The sequence below is a fragment of the Podarcis bocagei genome, assembly GCF_964188305.1.
Source record: "Podarcis bocagei genome assembly, chromosome: W".
Lineage (NCBI taxonomy): Eukaryota > Metazoa > Chordata > Lepidosauria > Squamata > Lacertidae > Podarcis > Podarcis bocagei.
The window spans coordinates 69,618,076-69,625,843 of NC_138131.1; the positions used below are offsets into that span (position 1 = coordinate 69,618,076).

General features: G+C 43.5%; 1 long non-coding RNA gene across 1 annotated transcript; it reads left to right on the forward strand.

Annotated features, from left to right (window-relative positions):
* Positions 1 to 235: 235 nt before the first annotated feature.
* On the forward strand, positions 236 to 5,947 carry LOC308578038. Its single transcript, XR_014003829.1, has 4 exons — positions 236 to 317; positions 1,990 to 2,185; positions 4,962 to 5,102; positions 5,868 to 5,947. It is a non-coding gene; the product is annotated as an uncharacterized lncRNA (long non-coding RNA).
* The last annotated feature ends 1,821 nt before the right edge of the window (positions 5,948 to 7,768 follow it).

The window sequence follows — 7,768 nt, forward strand, 5'->3', positions numbered from 1 at the left end:
GGGCCCCGTTCGCATCCTGAAGCGAACATGCTCGGGTCACAATTTGCTGCTTCCGTAGATGCGTGTGGCATCATTTTGAGTGTCTGCACGTGCGCAAGCTGCAGAACCCGGAAGTAACGCGCTCTGTTACTTCTAGGTCGCCACGGAGCACAACCCGAAAATGCTTAACCCGCAGCTACTTCAACCTGAGGTATGACTGTATTAGTAACAAAAATCTATTATCTTAAATATTTTCAGGCGGTGACCCTGGACCCCAACTTCCTGGATGCTTACATTAATCTGGGGAACGTCTTGAAGGAGGCGCGTATATTTGACAGGTAAGCAAATAGGCATAGAGCTTATATTCTCTTTTTTATATAAATGTTTTTTATTGGTTTTGCGTATAATCACATTACGTCTTATATTCTCAGTTTAGTGGTTGCACCCATACCCAAACTAACTCCCATTGTTGCCTAGAGGGTTGATTTTATTTAAAGCAAATTGATTTAAATCCCAAATCCATAAGACTTGATTTAAATCCCCCTTTTACCGGAAGGTTCAGCCTTGCTGGCATCCTCTTAATATTGACAATCGGAGGCAGGTTTCCTTTTTGGAATCCTAACTTCAGAGTCTTTTCTACAGTTATATCAAAATGATTTGGTTCTGCTATATACAGCCCGATTGTGACGAAATGATGGTGAGTTTTAATAAGTGAACACTTTTTATTTGAACAACTTTTCTGCTGTACTTGATTGGAAGGAGAAAAGAAACATTTCCTTCATAACAATTTAAGCAATTTATTTCACTAAAACAGTAACATGGTAGCATATGTATCCATGTTGCTTAACTGATGTGCTGAAACATTTTTTCCCCAAGAAAAACTTGGACTGAGTTTTCGCACACATGAAAAACTTAAAACAAATAATTCTTCCCCGAATTATTTATTTATTTATTTATTTCTACCCCGCTCTCACTGGCCAGGGCCGGGCTCAGGGCGGCTAACACCAAATATAAATTACAATAAAATAGAATAGAAAAAAACCCCAGTTAATTAAAATACAGCTTAAAATGCAGCCTCATCAAGACTACAAAGGGAGGAAACATCAGCTATTCACCCAAGCCAGCTATCCATGCTGGTGCTACATGGGCCAGCAAAAAAGCCACGGGAAAATTTATATACCAAATCCCATATAGGGTGTCAGAGTGAGTCTAAGCATAGAGCGAGTTAAAATAATCAAGCCTGGAGGTGACCATCGCATGGATCACTGGCCAGATCAGGGCGAGAAAGGTAAGGAACCAATTCCTTAATACGGCGGAGGTGGAAAAATGCCACCTTTGCTGTGGCTGCAACCTGTGCCTCCATGGAAAGAGAGGCATCGAAGGTTACACCCAAGCTCTTGACAGAAGGCTCTGGCACTAATTGCGCCCCCACAAGAGATGGGAGTTGGCCCCCCAACCCCATGTTGTCCTGACCCAGCCAGAGGACCTCTGTCTTCGAAGGATTTAACTTCAACTGGCTCCCACGCAGCCACCCAGCCACGGCTTCCAAGCATCTGGTCAGTGTGTCTGGGGCCGAGTCCATTGACAGATAAAGTTGGGTGTCATCAGCATATTGACGACAACTCAGCCCTAAACTCCGGACAATCTGGGCAAGGGGGCGCATAAAGATATTGAAAAGCATCTGGGAAAGGATTGTGCCCTGCGGCACTCCACACAACAAGGAGTGCCGCAGCGACAACTCCCTCCCTAGCGCCACCCTCTGTCCCCGACTTGAGATAAAGGAGCACAGCCATTGTCTGACTGTGCCCTGAATCCCCACGTTGGCAAGGCGGTGGTCCAAAAGTTTGTGATCGACCATGTCGAAGGCCGCTAACAAATCTAAAAGAATCAGCAGTCCCGGCCCGCCTCGATCCTCTTAATCGTCCTCCCAAAGCATTTTATTTTTTAAAAAACAGATTTTTATCCACCCTGGTGACAATGAAACTGAACCAGTCCTTGATCTCATTTCAGAGCCGTTGCAGCCTACCTACGGGCCCTGAGCCTGAGTCCCAACCACGCTGTTGTCCACGGCAACCTGGCATGTGTGTATTACGAACAGGGGCTGATCGATCTGGCAATCGATACCTACAAGAGGGCCATTGAGCTCCAGCCCCACTTCCCTGACGCCTACTGCAACCTGGCCAACGCGCTGAAAGAGAAAGGCAGCGTAAGAAACTGGTCCCTTTTGCCTTGGGGTGGGGGGAACATCTATATAAAAGATGTTTTATAGATGGTACTTAACACCTGCCAAAATAGCTAAAATGTATAAAACAAAAAAACTGTGCTGGAGGTGCAGTAAAGAAGAAGGGACACTTATACATTTCTGGTGGGCCTGTGAAAAAAAAATACAGAAACTTTCCTATTAGGCAGTGGTGTCCAAACTTTTTTCAAAGAGGGCCAGATTTGATGAAGTGAAGGGCCATAAGGGCCGACCAAAGTTGTTTACTTTTTTTAAGGATTGAAGTTGTTGAGCTCTTTTCTTAGGGTTTAAATTGTTGAACTTTTTTTAGGATTGAAGTTGTTTAGCTTTTTCTTAGGCTTTTACCCCATGCTGAATTGGCCAGATTAACAGAGACAATTAGGGCACAACCCAGACAAGAATTCCAAAAGGAATGGGGAAAATGCAGAGAATACTTTACCAAACAGTGCCCCAAAATATACACTTGGACTTGTTTCAATTAATTTCTACAGGAGACTTTGTGGTTTAAGTCATAATTAGGAAAAATTGTAATAATCCCATACAAAAGAAATAGTATACAAGAGGTAAATAAGGCGGCCATTTAACAGAATAAAGTCTTTTATTTTTATGTTATGTTTTCTTTGTGTAAGAGGATAGGAGTTTAATTTTGATAATTAGTCAATGGTGGTGGGTCTGTTTGTATGTATGAGTTGTTGTGGACTACGTTATAAATAAAATAAAAATTAAAAAAAGAAAATGAAACCGGTCCCTTTTGCTTTCTGTATGTCAGAGGGTTTGCTGAAAAAAGCCTTCCGGATGATGGTGACCTCGAAATTGGGCTCTTTGGGGGGGGATTTGGGGTACAGAACCTAGAAGAAGTCCTCTTTTATTTTTTCCTTTGTCATATCGTCACATACAACTTTGCTCATACCAAGCGTCGACTCCCCTCCCCCTTCCCCCGCTCCCACTCCCTGGCTTTCTTAAGCAGTCACGATCCTCTTAGCATTTCTATATCACCCTTTAAAAATTGTCCAGTAGCACCTGATGATGATAATAATAATAATAATAATAATAATAATAATAATAATAATAATAATAATAATAATAATAATAAAATTTATACCCCGCCTATCTGGCTGGGTTTCCCCAGCCACTCTTGGCGACAAAATATTAAAATACAATAGTCCTTCCCTAAACAGGGCTTGCTAAACTTGGCTTCTTCTTGGTATAATTTTTTGTATGCAGGTCCACTTCTTCAGATACAAAAGCTTCTACCAAGACCAAACTGAGTTGGTCTGCAATGTGCTACTGGACAATTTATATATTTTTTATATATTTCAACTGCGTTAGACCACCACAGCTGCCTACCTGAACATATATCGCCCTATTTACCTTCTTACTCTACTTAAAACAATTTACTTTAGCATTTGTAAATCACTTTCAAAAATTAGCCTCTGGTTTTTTTAATAACAGTATATTTAAAGATCTTTTTCAATTCTTTGTAAATCATATCCCAGTAGACTTTGACTTTAGTGCACATCCACCACCTATGGACGAAATTCCCTTCCTTCTCCTTGCATTTCTAGCGTGCCTTATCTTGAGTTATATATATTTTAGCAAGTTTAGTCGGCGTCAAATACCACCTATACGTCACCTTCATTAAATTTTTAATTAGTGCTGTACATTCAATAAATTGTTTTTGCCCATAATCTTTCCCACTTATCTAATTCAATGTTATGACCAAAATCTTGAGCCCATTTAATCATAACCGACTTAACTTCTTCATCCTTTGTATGCCATTCTTATACGTTTTTGGCAATGATTTTCTTTTACTATCTAGCAACTCTGTCTCTTAATTTTGATTTAGTATGACCAAAACCATTTCCCTTACTGTCTTCCTTAAATACATCTTGCAAAAGACGGTAAGTGTGCGGGAAAGAGAGTTTGAATCGGATTAGTCTGCTCTTGTATTTATGTTCCCCTAAACCAAGCATGTCCAAAGTCCACTTTGGGGGCCTTCCACCCATCTCTCCTAGATCTCAAAATGCATTGGTTTTGTCATATTTCCTGCTATCCTGCCAAAGAATTTAAATTTTCCCAATGTTCTTTTAGACCAGGCATGTCCAAAGTCCAGTTCAGGGGCCTAATCTGGCCCTCTGGTCGATTTAATCCGGCCCTCGTGGCGGTTTATTTACTAGGGCAAAACTTCCCCCAAAAAAGCTCAAGAACTTTAATCCTAAAAAAAGGTCAGCACCTCTGAGGTCAAATCCTTAAAAAAGGCTCAACAATTGTGGGGTTTTACTGTTAATATGCTTCTTCTTAATTGCATTTCACTATTAATATACTTCTTAATTGTATTTCAGTTCAACAATGACTTTGATAAAATACATCTTTTGTGACGTGCAGAAGGCTTGAGTTACCTATGAGGTGCAACAGTTACCATATAGCATATATTCAATATAAAAAACAGCAACAATTGGTTGTTGACAAAGGACAGCTGGCATATATATATAAAAGATATTAACTGATATGCATGCCATTCCAGATATAGCTATATAATCTCTACTGTTGGTAAGAGAAGAACTTTGGAGCAGGCATTTTCAAAAAAAGAGTTTTTTATGAACCGCTCTAATACCAAGTTACCGTCAGGAGCTGAGGGGCCGTATCAAACCTCAATCCAGCCATCACATCACAGAGCAGCCTTTTGGGCTCCTGTGAAAGACATACTAATATTCGTGTAAAAACTCTGTTTTGTGTTTCGAAGGTTGCCGAAGCCGAGGAATGCTACAATACAGCTCTCCGTTTATGTCCGACTCACGCGGATTCTCTTAATAACCTGGCGAACATCAAGCGAGAACAAGGGAATATCGAGGAGGCTGTCCGCCTCTACCGGAAAGCTCTTGAGGTACGTGCGTGGAGAATTACAACAATTAAATTGAGATATAAGGGTTAGGCATGCGTACCCTGGACTCCTAGTCTGGGTCTTTTTAAAAATCGCCGATCAAATTTTTCTTGATCAATAACGGAAATAATGGTGAAGAAGTGAAAGTGAAGTAGCATTTTGAGGCTCGACAAAGCATGGTCCGATAAGTCCCTTTTGGAAGGAAGAGGGTCTGTCCCCCTTTTTATATTCCTAGGCCTCCTGGAATGACCAAAAATCTGCTTTTTCATCAGAAGAACAATGCAAGGTGTTAAGGAACGGTACAGAAATTGAAATAAAAGCTGGGCACATGCTGTTCTCTGTGTCGGCTGAGCTTGATCCCCTGACAGTCTTATTTTCTAACAGTATTTCCTATGCGTACGAAAAAGGCAGTTCATAGGCCCATTATTATTATTATTATTATTATTATTATTATTATTATTATTATTATCATCATTACCACAAATCATTCCAAACGGTGATTTATTTTGCAGCCAGCCCCTGCCACATTTGAGCATCAAAGAGGGGCTCTTTAAAATACGGCATTGGTCATTTGACAGTCTGATCTCCCAACAGTATTTCCTATGCATGCTAAAAAGGCAGTCCATAGGTTCCTCCTCCTCCTTAATTTTTGCAAGTCAATCCAAATGAGGATTTATTTCACGCCCACAACCTTTGAGCCTCAAAGAGCAGCCTCCGTCTCTTTAGAATGCTTCTCAGGGAAACTAAGAGTAAGCTTCTTCCCCGCAGGTCTTCCCGGAGTTTGCAGCTGCGCATTCAAATTTAGCCAGTGTTTTGCAACAGCAGGGGAAGCTCCAGGAGGCCCTCATGCACTACAAGGAGGCCATCAGGTGAGCTTCCAAAGCCATGGGGAAAATAGATTGAAAGAGCTCCTCCTTACTGTATTTTAATCTTTTGCTGGAAGCCGCCCAGAGTGGCTGGGTATAAATAATAAATTATTGTTGCTGTTGTTAATAATTATTATTACTCCTCATGCGCTGGTCTGGTGCCTGTGGGAAAGCTCTCCTCTTGTGGATAAAGCACTTTCTCTTTTTCTTTTAGGTTTTTTTATTTTTTATTTTTATTTTTATTTTATTTTTTGTCCCTTGAAGGACAGCCAAATTTAAATAACAATTCGACACACAGCTGCGAGGCATTTGCGAGCTTTTTTGCGGAGAAGGTCCTGTTGCTCCGCCATGACCTCCCTGCCAATTTGGATACAATAAAGGAACTGGAGGCCCCTCGACTGTCCTCGGGTCCAGTATTGGACCACTTTGACCGGATATCCCCAGCCGATGTGGACAGACTCCTCCGAGCTGGAAAGCCCACCACCTGTCCTCTTGACCCGTGCCCGTCCTGGCTGATTAGAGCGTGCCCAGACAAGGTGCGGGCCCCCCTGGGGGATATCATCAATTTGTCCCTTGGCACTGGGATATTCCCAGGGGAACTGAAGGAGGCAGTGGTGTGTCTGCTCTTAAAGAAAACATCATTAGATCCTTTAGATCTATCCAATTACCGCCCGGTTTCGAATCTTCCATTCCTGGGTAAGGTGATTGAGAGAGCGGTTGCTGAACAGCTTGGTAGGTTTCTGGATGAAACATCTGCTCTCGATCCATTCCAGTCCGGCTTCCGTGCTGGTCATGGGACCGAGACGGCTCTGGTCGCCCTAACAGATGATCTCCGCAGGCAGCTGGATCGAGGCGGGTTGGGGCTGCTGATTCTTCTAGACCTGTCAGCAGCCTTCGACATGGTCGATCACGAACTTCTGGACCACCGCCTTGCCGACGTGGGGATCCAGGGCACAGTCCTTCAATGGCTGCGCTCGTTTCTCTCCGGTCGGGGACAGAGGGTGGCGCTTGGGGGGGGGAATTGTCATCGCGCCACTCCTTGGTGTGTGGAGTGCCTCAGAGTGCGATACTCTCCCCGATGCTTTTTAACATCTTTATGCGCCCCCTCGCCCAGCTTGTCCGGAGTTTTTGGCTGGGTTGCCATCAGTATGCCGATGACACCCAACTCTATCTGTTGATGGATGGCCATCCTTACTCGGCCCCAGATACACTGACCAGATGTCTGGAAGCTGTGGCTGGATGGTTACGTGGGAGCCGGTTGAAGTTAAATCCTTCGAAGACAGAGGTCCTCTGGCTGGGACGGAGCGATATGGGATTGAGGGGGCAACTCCCATCTCTTGCATGGGTGCAATTAGTGCCAGCATCGTCCGTTAAGAGTTTGGGTGTAATCTTCGACACCTCCCTTTCCATGGAGGCGCAGATTACAGCTATAACAAAGGCGGCATTTTTTCATCTCCGCCAAGCTAAGCAGTTGGCTCCTTATCTCTCTCACCCTGACCTAGCCACTGTGATCCACGCGACGGTCACCTCCAGACTGGATTATTGTAACTCGCTCTACGTGGGGCTGCCCTTGAGACTGACCCAGAAACTCCAGCGGGTGCAGAATGCCGCGGCGAGACTCCTTACGGGGTCTTTGCTGCGAGATCATATCCATCCAGTGCTGTACCAGCTGCACTGGCTCCCGGTGGAGTACAGGATCAGGTTTAAGGTGCTGGTTTTAACCTTTAAAGCCCTATACGGCCTAGGACCCTCGTACCTATGGGACTGCCTCTCCTGGTATGTCCCACAGAGAAATTTACGGTC